This window comes from Microtus oregoni, unplaced genomic scaffold (genome assembly GCF_018167655.1).
Source record: "Microtus oregoni isolate MIOR12 unplaced genomic scaffold, Mior012 000000F_ref0000247, whole genome shotgun sequence".
In the NCBI taxonomy this organism is placed as follows: domain Eukaryota; kingdom Metazoa; phylum Chordata; class Mammalia; order Rodentia; family Cricetidae; genus Microtus; species Microtus oregoni.
Genome location: NW_024543059.1, coordinates 13,747,862 through 13,768,078, shown reverse-complemented (window position 1 = coordinate 13,768,078; position 20,217 = coordinate 13,747,862). Strand labels below are relative to the sequence as shown.

The 20,217-nt window shown below is 39.1% G+C and overlaps 1 protein-coding gene across 3 annotated transcripts in view; it reads right to left on the bottom strand.

The window, feature by feature from the left end:
• Positions 1-20,217, bottom strand: part of Cpeb1 (cytoplasmic polyadenylation element binding protein 1) — a 99,011-nt gene that overhangs the window by 49,636 nt on the left and 29,158 nt on the right. The gene's annotated exons all lie outside the window — the stretch shown is intronic.

Genomic DNA, 20,217 nt, shown 5'->3' with positions numbered 1-20,217 from the left:
CCAGTAGCCAGGCAGGAAGTATAGGCGGGGCAACCAGGCAGGTAGTATAGGTGGGGCCATGAGAACAGAATTCTGGGAAGAGGAAAGAGTCAGTCTGCAGTCATTATCCAGACACAGAGGAAGCAAGATGTGAATGCCTCGCCAAAAAAGGTACCAAGCCACATGGCTAACACAGACAAAAATTATGGACTAATGTAAGTTGTAAGAGTTAATAAGAAGTCTGAGATTATACGCCAATCAGCTTATAATTAACGTAGACCTCTGTGCGTTTATTTGGGACTGAACTGCTGTGTTGCTGGGTGGGACAGAAACCTCGGCCAACTATGTGTTTTCTATTATATATGGATAAAAGCTTTTGAGCTTTGATATGTGTGCTATAATTCAAATAATCACAGCTAAGTTATCTCCAGTAAGGGAGTTGGGGAGAAGAGAGGATCTTCCAAGGAAGAGGAAATAGACTGTACTGTTGTGGAGAAAGAACAGGGGGAACTAGATTGGGAGAATTAAATATGCAAGGGAATAAAGAATAGTAGAGGAGGGGATATGGGGAGGAACAACTAACAACAAAAAACATTTGAAAAATCATATGGAAACCCACTATTGTAAGAAGCTTCCTAAAATATATACATATATAAGAGATGTCTAAATGAAGTCACCAAATAATAGAATAGACAATGTCCCAACCAGACATCTTATGCCACAAAATAAAACCTCCAGTTACATCTTCTTGAGTTTGTTGGCCAAAGGGGCCCTATGAAAAATCCCAAGCACAAAAGGTTCATGCCAAGGATATTGGCTATTCTCTAAGCCTGATGGTAAGGCCCAATTGCTGAAAGAATATGTTCACTTATGTTATGGAATATGGAGAAGTCCAGTTGGTACCTAAATGGAAGTTTATATGTTCGTGTGCATGTGGGGTAAACATGTGGAAGGCAGAGGTTGACAATGGCATCTTCAATCACTCCACACCCTTATTTTTTAGAACTTCTTATTGAACTTGGCTGGTACTCACCAACTGGGCTAGCATGGCTGGCTAGTAAAGTCTAGGGGTTTTTCCTCTCTGCCTGCTTAGTACAGTCACACCTCTACTGCATCTTACTTTTTGAGGGTGGTGGGGATTAAACATAGGTACTCATGTCTTCAAGCACTTAACATATGGAGCTATCCCCCAAGTACCAATCTTTTTTATGGTGTGCATGTGTGTGTATATGCATAGGCTGACTGTAAGTCCAGAAGAGAACATCAGATCCCTTGGAGCTGGAATTAGAGACTGCTGTGAGCCATCTGACATCTACAAGAGCAGATGTGCTTTAACATTAAACAATCTCCAGGCCTCTTCCTCAGGCCTCATATGTGCTAAGAATACCACATTCTAAGTTACTAAGCTACATACTAAGCAACATATATACATACTACAAAGCTACACCTCCAACCATTTTTTAAACAGATAGGTTTCCAATATATTATCTCAAATCCAATGGATGAATTTTCACCAAGTTAAATGTATAAGGGTATTCTGTATTAGAAATTTTTATTGTGGTAAAATATACCCAGTATAAAACTTAAATACTTCAACCATTTTAAATGTATGAGCTATCTTTTTAGTTTGCAGAATTTTTTCATTCTATGTAAAAATCTGTATCTTTTAACAATAATTTACTACTAACCTCTCCTAGGGTTTTGAGAGCTGCTATTTTACTATCTTCACTCTATGAATGTCATGTCCATGAGTGGAATCATAAAAGCTATTCCTTGAATCTAAAAATTAAGGTCCTTTCATAAAAACTGATCAACCAAGCAAACAGTACATACAGAGCAAAAATCTCTGGGAATCAAAGCCCTTAAAGTTCTAGGACCAGGCAACAGAGACAAAGGGGTAAGTACTACAAGAACTGAAACACCTCCTGGACAAATGTCCTCTTCACTGGAGAGAACAAACAAGGCCCAGAGTAAACAGAAATGACAGTGCTACCAAAGGTAGAGGTAGAATCCAGATCTAGAGCTGTTGGCACCAGTCAATCCAATCTCCAGCACATACTCCTGTCTCCTAGTCTGTGGCACTTTCTAAGGCTCAGGGCCATTCTCCTAACATATCCTGGTCATATCTATTTTATTAGGGTATTAGCAGCAGTTTTCTCTTCTTCACTCAGGTCCCCATGGAGCTTTGCATTGAATCTATCCTGTCCTACCAAGAATTCAATTAGTTTTAAGGTTTATTTTATTCACGTATATAATGCTCCTATAATGCATCTATTTACATAGCTGAATGTCATACAAACTTCAAAATTAATTACAGAAAAAGGAAGAGAAATAGGGAATTTAATGCACAGTACAGTCTGAAAGATTCCATGTAGATAAAATCTGTATGTTAGAGAAATACTGGGAGACAGTAGTAGTTACTTAGATGTCTTTCGATTTTTGGTCTATTTTAAACAAAAACTTTAACAATCAACATTACTAAAGAATTTCTTACTAAACAGGGTAAGGTGCTCAGATTTAACACCCTCTAAGTAAAACTGAATTTTCCTTTCAGCATTTGCAAAAAAGTCCATATTAAAATGAGATTTTAAATTTTACATGAGATGTAAATGACAAAATGAAATTAGGATCACAATAAAAATTTGATTACACTAAATTTCAAACAAAAAAATAAAACTTTTTAACTCTTTAATTTTTCCCTGATAACATGCCTCAAAAAGCATTTTCTCCTTTCCTGCCTTGGTCTTATCTCTGAGATGTAGCTTTCCTAAGTACCTGGTGATTCTGATTGTCTGTTCATAATTAACATCAAAGTGATTGACTTGTGGGATAAATGGGCTTTTTACAGCATAATCTGTCAACTAGAGGTTTTTACTTTAGGCCTGTCACTCTTTTATGAGGTTTATCTGACTAAATAAATCTCAATGACTAGAGCAATGAATTAACTAGTTTTCTCTTAAACATAATACTTCAGAATAGCTGAGCTGTCCTTTGGACTCACAAAATAGGATAGATATGGAGTATTTTCTATGAATTAGTCAAGTGCAAATGAACAAGAAACTGTCGATGTGTTTACTGCCTTTATATATTGTATATAATTATTATATTTATTGTATAGTTTTTATTAGTCCTTTTTATTTTAGACAAAAGGGGTAATATAGTGATGTTTTAATTAATAAAGCTTGCTGAATTCCATGAATGAACTATCTTAGATGGTTTACAAGTTTGATATTAAAACCTCACTCCACAGGAAAGCAGAACAAAGCCTAGAAGAATAAGCAGCTCTGCTGGGAAGAAATCTAGAAGCTGCAGCCATCTCTCCAGTTAACACATGGTTACTCTAAGCTGTAACAGAGTTTGGGAAATGTAGGCTCTCTATTAGTGTATGTAGACTCAGTCCTGTTATTCTGTTATCCTTCTTATTGCATCTTGGGAAGACAGAAAAAAATACACTATTCTCAAAACAGAAAGTAGATCACTCAAGGCAGAATGCAAAGATTTCCCAGTTTTCTAATGTTTTAGCTCTTGATAACAAGAAATCAAGTTCATGCTTTTATCCCAATTAACACAATTTTTGTGAAATGGGTTAAAAAGGAGAGGCATATCCTTATTTTGTAAATGAGGGAATAAAAATCCACTGAGAAGAAAATGAGTAAGAAGAAATTGAGTGGTATCCCCCAGGGATCCAAGTACTAAAGTCCTATTTCACGATGCTCCAAGTATAGTAAGTACTCCAAGAACTGGGGGTTCAGTGGCCCTGGGAAATGTGTCCTGAACATGATTAGAATCACCATCATTGTACTGAAAGTCTAAGACATACTGAACTTGACAGTTGTCCTCATTAGCTTTTTGTTGTTTTTTGTTTGTTTTTTGGTCAACTTGACACAAACTAAACACAAATGATAAAATGTTTCCATCTGATTGCCTGTAGTGCATTTTCTTAAGTCATTGATGTGGGAAACCCAACCCATTGTTGGTGATACCACTCCTGGGCAGGTGGTCTTGGATGTCAGAAGAAAGCAAGTTGAGTATGTCAATGAGCTGTACTCTTCCATGGCCTTTGCTTCATTTCCTAAGCCCAAGGTTCCCACCTTGAGTTCCTTCCCTGAGACTCCCTCAGTGATGGTGTGTGACCTAGGGTTGTGTAAGCTGACAGAAAACAAACCTTTTCCTTCCCACGGTTTGCTTTTGGTTACAGTGTTTTTTCACAGTTCTAACTAAGATGGCAGGCATTTGACCGAAAGAGGAATGCTTCCAGGTTCTTGCTTACAGAGGTCACTCTCCCAAGTCGGGGCACCCTTTTCTAGGTGTTCTCAGATGTTGTTTACTCCATTTGGGCCAACAGGTTTCCTTTTGAGATCTCAGATACTCAATCCTTTCCCCCTACCTAAGAATGCCTCTTGGCAACATCCTAAACAACTCACAGGCTCACAGATGACCACTTAACAAGTCAAGGAAAAAGTCCCTTAATATGTTTTGTGGAGATCCTAACTGAACATCTGACCTGAGACTAAAGGGTGGAGAAAAGAGTACCAAGCCAGGTTTTTGGTTAAACAAACTAACTGGTTTGACTCTGTGCCCTTAATCATTTTAGGATCCAAGTCTCCAACAGTAATCCTTCCTGTCCCAGAAGCAAAAGATATTCCACTCATTTAAACACTAATTTTTATCCTTCAGAATCATTTCTTCATAGATAACACATTCATGTGTCTGTTTCTAAGGTCTTGCCCTGGAGCACAGAATAATTTTTCATTTAAATTTCTATCATTACGATGAAGAAAACTATCCTTGTTTTACACTTATTTTGTGCCTCAAACTCAGAGATACACCAGTGTCTGCCTCCTGAGTGCTGGGATTAACAGATGTCACCACCGTCTGACATACTAATTTTTTTTTGAGACAGGGTCTATATAGACCAGGCTGGCCTCTACACCTACAGAGACCCACCTGCCTCTGCCACTCAAGTGCTGAGATTAAAGGTGTGCTCCACCATATCCACTCTTGTAATAATTTCCTATAGATTTTCTGAATCCTCTAGAAATTAAGTATCCTCTTAAAAATGTACTAAATTGCCCAACAAATAGGAAAAACCTTAAATACCATGCTTAGTACTGACTTGAAGCCTTCACTCTTACCCCTCTGCATGGCCTCCTCATCTATAACTGCATTCATTCATTCTTCAAATGAAGTAAAAGATCTATTGTTCAAAACTGGTACACAAGTAATTCAAAAGTGATTAAGGCATGATCAAGTTTTTGTAGTGCACAACTTTGATAGTCCAGCAGATGGTGATGGTGCCACACCGACCAAGGTTTTAGAAATGAAATAAAAAAACATCAGTCTTCAGTTTCATAAATAAGGGGAAAAAAGAACAAAAAACCTGCTGGGCGATGGTGGCGCACGCCTTTAATCCCAGCACTTGGGAGGCAGAGGCAGGCTGATCTCTGTGAGTTCAAGACCAGCCTGGTCTACAGAGCTAGTTCCAGGACAGGCTCCAAAGCCATAGAGAAACCCTGTCTCGAAAAACAAAAACAAAAACAAAACCCACAAAAAACCTAACTTTGTAGGTTTAAGAGGAATAAAGAACTTACAAACCCATGGAGAAGATATCTTATTTTTTTTTCTTTTTCGGTTTTGTGTATTAGGCATTAGGAAAGCGAATGGACTGAGGAAAAACAGCTTCAAGTGTTGATTTCACTGATTTACAAGTTCTATGGTAGAGACAAACCAAACCGTCACACAAATGGAGTGAAGTGTTAGAAGAGACGAGAAACTAGAGAAGGAACACAGAAAGTTCTTGGACTAGAATAAAGGGGGTTCAAATTCTCTAGGTAAGCATGTTTTTCAGATATCCTGTTAGTGTAATTTATCCTGCTCTTGATTATGAAATGGTCAAAATAATGTTTTTTCCCAAATAGAATACAACAACAGCCAGGAGCCATACTCTTTGCCCTATTTTCTTTAATCATGAATTTTAATCTTATACCCTTTCATTTACAGCAAAGTCAGCATTTACTGTCCTCTGTAAAGAATGAGCACTACACTCAAAACTTACACCTCAAAACAACTTAATTATATTTCCTCAGTACTAGCAATATTTAAAACTGTAGAACTATTATTTGTGTAAGTTCTTAGTATACTGACTGGCTTTATTATACAGTTATTAATAATTTCTCTGGGTGTTTAGTTGGAACAAAGTTACTTCAGTAACATTTTGTTCAGAGTACCAAAATGCTGCGAGACAAAAAAAAACCTCAATCTACATAAAACTGAATTCTACAATTTACAGCTTTGAATTTTTCTGTTCATTAGGAAAGAAACTAAAGATACTGGTTCAAACTGGTTTCATAGCTATTCTAAATGAGAGGTATGCTTGTGAGCACATCTTTATACTTAGGAACAGAATAATACAAGTATTAATACACAATTATCATTCCTAGCCAGAATTTGTGCGTTAAAAAAGTTCAATTTATCAGTAAAAGACATATGGTTATGTAAGCTGGCTTTGCAGCAGTTTTCTAGAGTATCTTACTTATTGGGAACTAGGTAACAAATTAAAATCTGTCTATCTCTTAATTTCTTAAACAAAAGAAGCGATCACAAGAATTTTTAAGGCTTTTTTTTTTTTCAGATGGCCTGGTGGCTTTCCTGTGCCAAGGGAAGAGACTGAAAAGACCAAAAGCTTAAAGAAAGTTGCTCCACTTATTAAGGAAATGGAAATCAAAATGAGAACTTTACTTTATCAAGATGTAAAAATTATAGTTCCAACATTCAGTGGTGAAGAGTCATTTGATAATTTTCTTCACTACATATGTTTTGAGGCGGCACCATCAAACTGTGGAAGGGACAGAAAAGGTAACATTTCAGTAAATGTTTAGAATTTGAAAAAAATTCAAAGCTGCTTGAAGTGATGATGCACATCTTCAATCCTAGTATTTAGTAAAGGCAGATGCATCTCTGTGGGTTCAAGGCCAGGCTGATCTACAGAGCAAGTTCCAGAACAGCTAGGGCTACACAGAGAAACCCTGTCTTTTGAAGGCGGAGGAGAGAAACAGCGTAACCTTAACATAGTAGTTGCAATACTATAATCTCTTGCAGGGTTCAGGGTATGGTTCAGTAATAGAGTCAGTTCTAACTCCCTATCTCCAGCAGTACACCACCCAAATAAAAAACAAACATTCATTCCTAAATAAACTCAAATGCTAACAATAATTCACCTAAAACGACGTTTGTCACAATATGATCAAAGGTGAAAAACTGAAGTAATTATTTCCCTTAAAATGGTTTTCATCACCAAATACATGCTAACTGGAAGCTTGCTGTTTTGCCCTCATCCTTGTCTAAGAACAGTCTCTAGCTGGACATAATGTCATATGCCTATGATCCCAGAACACTGAAGGTTACGGCAGGAGCATCATGAGTTTCAGACCAGCTTGGGCTAACAGTGAATTACAGGCCAATCTAGCTATACAGTGAGATTCTTTCTCAATCTCAACAAAATGTGTCTTTACAAGACTGAACTTGTCACCCTGGCAATCACCTCAAATGTCACTTTCTCAGAGAGGGGCGAGGGGGTTCTTCCCTGAATTCATCCATCCCAACCTGTGCAGATGATATAATTACTGAACCTCTGTCCCAGTCAGTCCCTATCTGGCCCCACTGTTAAATTTTCAAACTATTTGGAATAATCTGAAAGGTCTTGTTTGTAGCACCCTCTCTACCAGCCTTCTGAACCCACACACATCCTATTCATAGCTTTTCTCCAAGAACGCAGATGCTGTGCTATCTGTTCACATCTGTAGTCACAGCATCCAGAACAACTTGATTATTATGTGTCAACTAAAGAATTGTCTCTTCGTGTGTTTTTAAACATGGTTGTTAGTCTTATTCTCAAGAACACTTCTGTAATTTAAAGAAAGTTGGTGGCCCTCTGAAGTACACTGTAATTATTTTTTTTCCTTTTTAGTCACATCGATCCATTTCTGTTACACAATTAATCCGGGCATGGTAACCTACTCCTGATGTACTCCTACTTGGAAGGATCACCTGACCCCACAATTTCAAATCAGTCTGGGAAACACGGAGAACCATTTCAAAAAAATTTACATATATACACTAAAATAAACAAGCTTGTTATACAAGTCAATGTATATGTGTATGCATATACATTCAAGGGCCTATAAAGGCATTGATTTGGATCCCCTGATTCTGTAAGCCATTCAGTGTGGGTGCTGGAACTGAACGTGGGTCCTCTGAAAGAACTCTTGACTACTGAGAAACCTCTTCAGTCCCTATTTTTATTTAAGATATAGACTGAAGTCAATTTTTAGGTCTTTTGATAACTTACATTTGACCTTTTGACTACTTCTATATAGTTTTCCAAATCACATGAAACATTCTACATTAGGAATAAATGAGAATTCCACTTATTCTACATCTTAATGGATTTTCAAAAATTAGTCACTCTACTAAATATGAAGAAAATCAGCTATTCAAGGATAGGACCATGTGGACAAAAATGGGTAATTGCAATGGATCAAGACACATCCAAACACATTGAATTCATTAGGCCATGATGAAACTAGAAAACACATTGGTCAACTTTGGAGAAATTAGCTCAGTATTATGAAATAAAGTAAACAAGAATAATCAACCATTTAACTGTCTTTCCTAAGTGATTATTTTTAGGTTAACCAATCAGTTAGTGAAAGCTTATTTCTACAACATACATCAGTAAACGAAGGAGAAGGATAGGAAACTGATGTTAATCCATAATATATTGATACATCCAGGTATGGTCAACACTGGTTGCTGACACAAGTGTTAAAATATCAACTATGTTTTGGTTGTGAGTCTAGCCTTTAACAGCTGAGCCATCTCTCCAGTGCTGGCTGTTCTCCCACAGTTCAATTCTCAGCAACCACATGGTGGCTCACAACCATGTATAATGCGATCTGGTGCCCTCCTCTAGTGTGCAGGGATATATGCAGGTAGAACACTTGTGCATGTAAAATAAATAAATCTTTAAAAAAATTAAAAAACAGCAACTATAAAATACTTTTGCTTTAAGAAAGTCAAACTTACAGAGTGAGTTACAGGATAGTGATGTGGGAGTGTCTTCAATCTATCTGTTGCTTTCATTGGTTAATTAATAAAGAAAACTGCTTGGCCTGATAGGGCAGAATTTAGATAGGCAGAGTAGACCGAACAGAATGCTGGGAGGAAGAAGGCAGTAAGACAGACGCTATAGCTCTCCTCTCCAAGATTGGCGCAGGTTAAGATCTTCCTGGTAAACTACCACCTCGTGGTGCTATATAGATTATTAGAAATGGATTAATCAAGATGTGAGAATTAGCCAATAAGAGGCTAGAACTAATGGGACAAGCAGTGTTTAAAAGAATACAATTTGTGTGGTGTTATTTTGGGTGTAAAGCTAGCTGGGTGGCAGGACACAGCCCGCCGCTCTTACTACAGGATAGGACTGTTTAACAGAGAAACCCTATCTCAAAAAAACAAAACAAAACAAAGAAAATTTTGAGAGGAGACCCAAGTGATCGACCTGCCAAGAAGCAGTGAGCAACCAGAACAGTGACCCTACCTCCACCTCAAGGAGTGACCATCTGAGCCTTGGGCCTGCTTGCACCTGAAGGACTGATCACTAGAGGTCTGCTCTGCCTGTATCTGAAGGAACTTCAACAGAGCCACTCAGCTACACCAAGTGGAGGAAGAAGGACCCCCTGAAGCACAGGCTCCATCTATACTGACTGGAAGAAGGGGTGGGAAGACAACAAGGCAAAGAGCAATACAGTACCACCAGAAACTAGTGGTTCTAAACAGCAGGTTCTAAACATCCCAACCCAGAAGAAGCAGAAGAAAATGACTAAGGTCCTTAAAGAGGAAATGAAAAATTTACTTAAAGTGGAGGAAAAGACAAACAAAAGCTGGAAGAAATCATCAAAACCCTTAAAGAAAACCAAGAAAAAACAAACAGATGAAAGAAATGACTTGAGATTTGAAAACCGAAATAGAGACATTACAAAATCACAAACCAAGGGAATTTTGACAATGAAAAATTTGGTTAAATGATCAGGAACCACAAATTCAAGCATAAACAACAAAATACAAGAGATGGAAGAGAGAATTTCGGGCATTGAAGATAAAATGAAGGAAACAGATTCATCAAAGAAAATGCTAAATCCAACAAAAGCTTAATACTAGTATCCAGGATATATGGAACACCATGAAAAGACCAAACCTAAAAATAATAGGGATAGAAGAAGTCCAACTCAAAGGCACAGAAAATATATTCAACAAAATCATAGAAGAAAACTTTCCCAAACTAAAGAAGGATATGCCTATGAAAATACAAGCAGCTTACAGAACACCAAATAGACTGGATGTCCCCCTAAAAGTCCCCTTGCCACATAATAAAACACAAAATATACAGAGTAAACAAAGAATATTTAGAGTTGCAATGGAAAAGTGGTACTCAGATCACATGCAGGCTTAGTTGGGGTGTCTATTGCTGTGAAGAAACATGACCAGAGCAACTCTTACAAAGGAGAACATATAATTGGGACTGGCTTATAGATTCAGAGGTTTAGTCCATTATTTTCACGGTGGGAAGTATTGCAGCACACAGGAAGACATGGTGCTGAAGAAGGAGCTGAGAGTTCTACATCCGGATAGGCATGCAGCAGGAAAGAGAGACACTAGGTCTCACTTGAGCATTTGAAACCCAGCAGCCCATTCCCAGTGACACTTACTCTAACAAGGACACACCTCCTAAGAGTGTCATTTCCTAATTCAAATATATGAGCCTATGGAGGCCATTCCTATTCAAACCACCAACCCAGGCAAAATATTTCTATTCCTAAGATAAAAATACTTTATATAAAATACGTTCACCAGTTTCTGGTATCTGTAGGCTGGGGCTAGTGGTTTAAATTCTGAAACTTCAATGTGGCACTGTCGGAAGGAGGTATAACAGTTGGCTCTCTTTATCCATGGATTTCATATTTGTACACTCAAACCAATTACTGTGAAAGGGTGAAAGAGTACAGGGGCTCTTCCATCTTGAAGCCATTTCAAATTTAACTAGAGTTTGAGCTTTTTAATGGAGAATCTTGTAGAAAATTACCTAACTCTTAATCTAGAAGTTGAGGTCAAGATGCCCCAGCTACCTTATCGTTTCTATTAAACTGCTTGGTTGTTAAAACCTTCCTCTGCAGCTGCAAAGCAAGAAACCAGGATGTGACTTTTGCCTTTAAAAGCCTCTTGTTCTAACACTGGGTTCCCAAACACCTGAGGGTCATCACACTTGGCTGGAATAAGGACTTTTGATTGACTATAAACTGTGAGTGGTCATCACCAGTGAGATTCCCAGAGACTGGACCCTGACCCTTCTGGGTCTTAGTACCCCCAAGAGCAGGGAAGTGTGCACCAGCTGGAGAGGACTCTTAGGGGGTGTGCATCTTGAGATCTTCTAGGACCCCAGAAAAATCCTCTCTTATCACTAGTAAGTGCTCTGGGGCACCCTAACACCTCTACCCAAAAGAAAACAAAGGTAATTCAAAAGTTGTCTGGTGTGAAAACCTCCAGAAGTGAGTTTGGTTTCTAAGAGGTGCCATCTGGTTAGGACACAAGAGGGAAGGGCAGACATGACCACAGATCCTATGTCTGGGATCTGTATGAGACATCACTGCAATCCCCTGTTCTGTTTGGGTATATGAATCTGTGGTGGCCATCCCTGGTTATCTTTACTATGTGTCTGTATGACTGTGTCTTCCTGTGTTTCTGCTGGTTAGAGAAACAGATCCAAAATGGAAGGAGGAATAAGGGGGGTGTGTGCGTGCTGGGTGGTTGGAAGAAGTTTAATTTCTTCCCCATTCATGGTTTATGTCTTTCTACCAGTGACTTGTATAATTTGAAGGCCCCCAAACCCTCCATTTTCTTAGAAGTTTCAGGCCCTCATCAGCCTGTTGGAAGTTATTTTATGGTAAGAGGACACTAGATGCCTTTTTTGGCCAATCATTATTGGAGGAATTAAAAGTGGCTAAAAGTAGCAGTCATAAAACCTGCCAATGTATCCCAGGTAGGCATGCCAGGTTACTTAAGGACTTCATGCATCATCCACTAGGTTTCTGGAAAAGCTCTGTGGGACAGGTTGGCTATTAACTCCCATAGGCCCAAATGCCCCTCCCCCAAATCAACAAGCCATTACTGTTGCCTTTGTTGTATGTATAGTCAGCCCCAGACACAAAGAAAAATTCAGAAGTCACAAGGATTTGAAGGGATGAGTTTATCTCAGCTTTCGGAAACTGCTCAGAAAGCTAACAACAGCTGGGATTCAGCCAAAGAAAGACAGGGGACTCTAAGAGGTGGCTGTTCCTCTGGGGAAACAGACAAGAGAGAAGGGAGGAGAAATAAACTAGGAGAGGAGCTCAGGGACTCACCAGGGGTACACAGCCTTTGGAATGAACTGAAACTTGAGTAGAGGGCCTTCAAGGTCTTGAAAAAAGCCCTGCTGTCCACACCAGTCCTGGCTGTCCCAGACATTACAACAAACTCATTCCACTCGTACAAAGATGAGGCCAGAGGCATTGCCTAGGGGTCCTCACGAAAGCCCTGAGACCCTGGAAAAGACCAGTGGCATATCTGCTTAAGAGACTTAATCTGGTCACAGCTGCATGATCAGTATATATAGGAGCCACAGCTGCCACTGCCCTGCTGGTACAAAGAGCTGTCAAATTTAACTTTTGGTCATGAACTGTTCCTGACGGCCCCTTACTCTGTTGAGGCCTTCTTGAGGGGAGCACCTGAGAGATGGATAGCTAACTCCTGGGTGATCTAATACTAAGCCCTGCTCCTGGATCTACCCTGCATTTGGTTCCAAAAGACATCAGCCCTCTTGACCCTGCCAGTCTCCTGCCAGATGATGACTCCGAGGGTCCCTTACATGACTGTCTGTCTTGAGGTGACTGACCTGACCTAGTTTACTAGGCACGATCTGAATGACATCCCATTGGTGACATTAAATGAGGTATTATCAAATGAGCACAGTTTCATCCAAGATGGGATCAGGTATGCAGGGGCAGCAGCGGTGATTCACAAAAAGAGCATAATCTTTTAGCGGGGTAACTTCAACTTTAGGAGCTGAGTTTTAACTTTGATTAAAGTACTCAGCTGGGGGAAAGACAAGGTTACGACACTGACTGCCAATATGCTTTCACCATGGCCCATGTCCATGGGGCTCTATACAGGGAAAGCGGATTACTAACCTTAGCAGGAAAAGAAATAAAACATAGAGAAGACATCATTCCTTTTGGAAGCTATCTGATTACTCAAGAGGGTGGCCATTATCCATTGCAAATCACACCAAAAAGGAGATTCCCAGAAGCCAGACCAAAAGAGATGCTGACCTGGCAACCCAGGAAGTGGTCTTAGAACCAGTGGGCTCTGTCCAAGTCTTGGTAACCTTACCAGAGCACAGTTTACTGGACTGCCTGGAATGTACCCCATGACAGAGAAACAAGACTGGCCACAAAGGATGGTGGATGCTGCCAGATGCAGATCCTTCTTTCCTGCAAGTCTGGAAAGGTTACTAGTTACCCATCTGCACAAAGCCACCACCTAGGGGCCAAAGACACTGCAGATCCAGATATTATGTTACAAATTTGGAAACAATTCCTCTTTTAGATGCGCCACCTGGTCAGGTAAACCCCAAAGAGGAAAGAAAGAATCTACAATAGGAAATGGGCTTGAGGAGCACTGGGAGGTGGACTTTACTGAAATCTGGCCTAGTGCTTTGGGCTACAAACATTTGCCAGTGTTTGCAGATTCCATCTCGGGATGAGTGGAGGCCTACCCTACCTGAAGAGACTGCGCCAATAGTTACTAAGGAACTTCTTCAGAAAATAATTCCTACATTTGGACTGGCCCTAGTTTTCGAGTTTGGCAATGGCCCAGCGTCCATGGCCAAAATGTCTCAAAATCTGACAAAGGTTTTACGTATTAATTGTAAATTACACTGTGCATATAGGCCACAGAGCTCAGGTCAGATAGAAAGGATGTATAGAACTCTTAAGGAGACTGAGCAAACTGGTCCTGGAAACTAGTGGAAAATTGTGTTGCTCCTCTCTTTGTCCTTCTCAGAACCCATAGTACTTGTTACTGGAAGGGGCTTACTCCTTTTGAAATTATGTTTGGGAGACCACCTCCTATCCTCCCCACTTTGAGCTATTTCAACTGTCTTCTACCTTCTCAAGTCAAGCTTGTCAGGCCACTGACTGGACTATGAAAGAAATCCTGCCCATCTCCCACCTCTGAACCATTCTGCTTGGACCCTGGAACATGTCTGGAAGCAACCCTATGATGGAGGAAGGTCATTGGTTAAATAAAAAGAAACTGCTTGGCCCTCATTGGTTAGAAGATAGGTGGGAGGAGTAAACAGAACAGAACGCTGGGAGGAAGAGGAAGTGAGCTCAGACTCCACAGCTCTCCTCTCGGGAGCAGACGCCTCAGGAGACGCCATGCCCCGCTCCGGGGCAGACACACGCGATGTAGCTCTGACCTAGAATCTTCCCGGTAAGACCGGTGGCTCACAGATTATTAGAGATGGGTTGATCCGTATATCAGAATTAGCCAGTAAGGGCTAAAGCTAAAGGGCCAAGCAGTGTTTAAATGAATACAGTTTGTGTGTTGTTATTTCGGGCATAAGCTAGCCGGGCAGCCGGGGTGCTGGGGACACAGCCCCGCCGCCCCTATTACAACAACCCTACCCACTCATCTTCACTCTCCCAACTAGTGTCAAAGTAGATGGTATCATCCTTTTTAAAAAGGCCACTGAGGATGATGACAGATGGACAATCACTTGGATCTTGGACCCCTTAAAGATATAGAGTTTGCTAGCCTGTGATACACATGCCCCATCAACCCGAAACTTGAACATGAGAATTCAGAAAAAACGACTATGGGAAGCTATCTTTCAGGTGAACCTGTTCTCTTTTGCCCCCATCCAGGGCAGAACAATATGGCTCTCAGTAAATGAGGTTGTGAAGAAGACTGGCTAGAAATGCATCTTCAGGAATTACAATTTTATGAATGCCCTGCCAGTGGTAAGTCATTCTGCCAAAGACAAGGTACCTGCAACATGTCCTCAAATTACTGCTTGTCTGGATTAACAGTTTAACTAAAACTGTGTCACCTCTGACGCTCCCAGACATACTTAGTTCTAGGCAGTTTGGAGAATTCTATTTCCAGGCTGAAGAGCCAGGCTGGCTCCCTCGTAGACAGTTTAATAGAACTGGAAGAAGTTAGACCTTTTTACAAAATAGGAAAGATTTTGCATGACCTTAGGAGAAACTTGCTTTTTCTATGCCAACCAAGTCAGTGGTAATCAGGGAAACTTTGCCATGGTCAGAGAAAACCTCAAAGAAAAGGAGACAACTTACAGTCTCATTCTGAGATTCCTGGAGACAGGATCTCCATTTTGTATAAGCTTTTGTTAGATTTAATATTTTCTTTGACCAATGAATCTATTTCCTCTATCATATCTTCAATGCCTGAGATTTTTTCATCTAACCAAGGTAGAGGGTTAATGTAGTTCAGGTCAGTCTTTAACTCTTGATTTTCCTGTCTCAACCTCCCAAGTGTTGGGATTATAGAAGTACAACACCACCATGCCCAGCTCACATGAAAATTTATATTAAATGGCTGGGCGGCAGTGGCACACGCCTTTAATCCCAGCACTAGAGGGAGGCCAGCCTGGTCTACAAGAGATAGTTCCAGGCTCAAAGCTACAGAAAAACTTTCTTGAATAAAGAAAAACAAAACTTATATTAAACAACCTCTGCCAGAGCCAGCAAGCAAGAAAGGTCTGATCACTTGCGCCCAACCTCTGCTCCTGCCTAGTGACATCCCTCATGACCAGAACTGTGGACCCAACTCCATGAGAAGCAACCATGTGAACCTAGGATCCACTGGTGCCTGGAGGACTGATCACCGGAGACACAACCCCAATTACACCAATTGGAGGAAAAAATGGGTAGACAACAAGGCAAGAATACACTGAACAACACAAAGAGTAACACGGCACCACCAGAAACAAGTGGCTCTACAGCAGCAAGACGTGAACATCCAAAACAGATGAAGCAAAAGACAACATAAAAAATGACTTCAGGAAAATGTTTGAGGCCCTTAAAGAGAAAATGAAAAACTTCCTCAAGTAAGTGGAGGAAAAGACAAACAAAAATTGGAATTAACAAAACCCTTAAAGAAAACCAAGAAAAAGCAATCCAACAGGTGATCCAAGACTTGAAAACTGAAATAGAGACAATAAAGAAAACAAACTGAGCGAATTCTGGAAATGGAAATTATTGGTAAAAAAAAATCAGGAACCACAAACACAATCATAAACAGAAAAATACAAGAGATGGAAGAAAGAACCTCAGGCATTGAAGATATGATAGAGAAACTGAATATTCATCGGTCAAAAAAAATGTTAAATCTAACAAAAGCTTAATACAAAATATCCAGGAAATCTGGGACACCATGAAAAGAAGTCCAACTCAAAGGCACAAAAAATATATTCAACAAAATCATTGAAGAAAAAGTTCCCAAACTAAAGAATATGCCTATGAAGATACAAGCTTACAAAACACCAAACTGGACCAAAACAAAAAAAAAGTCCCCTTGCCACATACTAATCAAAACACTAAACATACAGAATAAAGAAAGAATATTAAAAGCTGCAAAGGAAAAGGCAACATATATAAAGGCAGACCTATCAGAATTACACCAGACTTCTTTTTTTTTTTTTTTTTTTTTTTTTTTTTTTTGGTTTTTCGAGACAGGGTTTCTCTGTGGTTTTTGAGCCTGTCCTGGAACTAGCTCTTGTATACCAGGCTGGTCTCGAACTCACAGAGATCCGCCTGCCTCTGCCTCCCGAGTGCTGGGATTAAAGGCGTGCGCCACCACCGCCCGGCCCTACACCAGACTTCTTAATGGAAACAATGAAAGCCAGAAGGTCCTGGTCAAGCGTTATGTAGACATTAAGAGATCATGGATGTAAGGCCAGACTACCATACCCAGAAAAACTTTCAATCACTACAGATGGAGAAAAAAAGCTATTCCATGACAGAGCCAGATTTACACAATATCTAGCCTCAAATTCAGCCCTACACAAAGTACTAAAAGGAAAACTGCAACCCAAGAAAGTCAGCTACACCCACAAAAACACAGACAATAGATGATCGCTCAGCAGTAAACTCCAAAGAAGGGAAGAACACACACAATAACATCACCTGTAACAAAAACTAAAATGACAGAAACTAGCAATTACTGGTCATTATTATTCCTTAATGTAAATGGACTCATCTATAAAAAGACACAGGCTAAGAGACTGGATACAAAAACAGAACCCTTTCTTCTGTTGCATACAAAAAACACACCCTGACCTCAAAGACAGACATCACCTCAGAGTCAAGGGTTGGGAAAAAGTTTTGCAATCAAATGGACCTAAGAAACAAGTTGGGGCAGCTATCCTATTATCTAACAAAATAGACTTCAAACTACAAAAAAAAAAAGGAATAAAGGACATTTCATATTCATCACAGGAAAGAAATCCATCAAGAGAAAAACTCAACACTGAACATCTATGCCCCAAATACAATGGCACCCTCATATATAAAAGAAACATTACTAAAGTTTAAATCACACATTAAGTCCCACACACTAATAGTGGAAAGGTCTGCCAGACAGAAACTTAACAGACAAATAAGGAAACTAACAGATGTTATGACTCTAATGGACTTAACAGACATCTACAGAACATTCCACCCAAACACAAAAAAAATGTACCTTCTTCTCAGCACCTCATGAAACCTTCTCGAAAATTGACCACAAACTCGGTAACAAAGCAAACCTTGACATATAACAAAAAATTGGAATGACTACATGTATCACATCAGATCACCCATGGCTTAAAGTTAGAATTCAACACCAACACTAATTTCAGAAAGCCCACAAACACATGGAAATTGAACAGTGCTAATTGAATTACCAATAGGTCAAGGAAGAAATAAAGAAAGAAATTAAAGACTGTCTAAAATTCAATGAAAATGACCACACAACATACCCAAACTTAAGGGACAAGATCAAAGCAGTGTTAAGAGGAAAGTTCATAGCACTAAATGAACATAATGAAGCTGGAAAAATCCCACACTAGCGAGTTAACAGAACACCCGAAAGATCTAAAACAAAAAGAAGCATGCTCACCCAGAAGGAGTAGACAGCAGGAAATAATCAATTTGAGGGCAGAAATAAATAAAACAGAAACAAAAAAAATAGTTCAAAGAATCAATGACACAAAGAGTTGGTTCTTAAAAAAAAAAAATCAAGATTGACAAACCTCTATCTAAACTAACCAAAAGGCAAAGAATATCCAAATTAATAAAATCATTAATGAAAAGGGGGACATAAGAGACACTGAGAAAATTCAGAGAATCATCAGGTCATACTTCAAAAAGCTATACTCCATAAAAATCAAAAAATTTAAAGGAAATGGCCAATTCTCTGGATAAGTACCACATATCAAAATTAAATCAAGACCAGATAAATAAATTAAATAGATCTATAACCCATAAATAGAAAACAGTCATCAAAAGCCACCAAAAAAAAAAGCCCAAGGCCAGATGGTTTCAATGCAGAACTCTACAAGATTTTCAAAGAACTAATACCAATACTCCTCAAATTGTTCCACACAATAAAAAGAGAAGAAAAATTGCCAAACTCTTTTTATAGGAGGCTACAGTTACACTGGTACCCAAACCACACAAAGACACTAATGACTAAGAAAGAGAATTACAGACCAATCTCACTTATAAACAATGATGCAAAAATACTCAATAAAATACTAACTTATGAAACTACAATTACCCTGATACACAAACTACACAAAGACATTACTAAGAAAGAATTATAGACCAATCTGTCATTAAATTCATGCAAAAATATTGGCAAACTGAATCCAAGAACACATCAGAAAAATCATCCACCATGATCAAGTCAGCTTCAACCCAGAAATGCAAGGTTGGTTCAACATATAAAAATCTGTCAACGTAATCCAACATATAAACAAACTGAAAAAAAAAATAACCACATGATCATCTCATTAGATGCTGAACCTTTGACAAAATGCAACATCCCTTCAGGGTAAAGGTCTTGGAGAAAGCAGGAATACAAGGAACACACCTAAACATAATAAAGGTAATATACAGCAAGCCACCAGCCAACATCAAACTAAATGGAGAGAAACTAAAAGTGATCCCACTTAAATTAGGGACAAGACAAGGCTGTCCACTCTCTCTATATCTATTCGATATAGTACCTGAGGTTCTAGCTAGAGCAATAAGACAACAAATGGAGATCAAGGGGATACAAGATGGAAAAGAAGTCAACTCTCACTATTTGCTGATGTGATAGTTCATGTAAGTGACCCCAAAAATTCTACCAAAGAACTTGTACAACTCAAACACTTTCAGTAATGTAGCAGGATACAAGATTAACTCAAAAAAATCAGTAGCCCTCCTTTATACAGATGATAAATGGGCTAAGAAATCAGAGAAACATCACCCTTCACAATAGCCACAAATAGCATAAAATATCTCAGAGTAACTCCAAGCAAGTGGAAGACTTGTAAGACAAGAACTTTAAATCTTTGAAGAAAGAAAATGAAGAAGACACAAGAAAATTTAAAAATCTCCCATGCTTTTGGGTAGGCAGAATTAACATAGTAAAAGATTTGGCAATCTTACCAAAAGCAAGCTACAGATTCAATGCAATGCCCATCAAAATCCCAGCAAAATTCTTCACAGACCTCGAAAGAATAATACTCAACTTCATGTAGAAAAGTAAAAAGCCCAAGATAGCCAAAACAATCCTATACAATAAAAGAACTTCTGGAGGCATCACAATCCCTGACTTCAAACTCTACTACTGAGCTACAGTAATGAAAACAGCCTGGTATTGGCATAAAAAGTGACAAGAGTACCAATGGAATCAAATCAAAGACCCAGATAGCAATCCACATATCTACAAACACCTAATCTTTGACAAAGAAGCTAAAAATGTAAGATGAAAAAAGTAAGCATATTCAACAAATGGTGCTGGCATAACTGTGTATCAACATGTTAGAAGAAAGAAAATAGAGTCATAATTATTGCCATGCACAAAACTCAA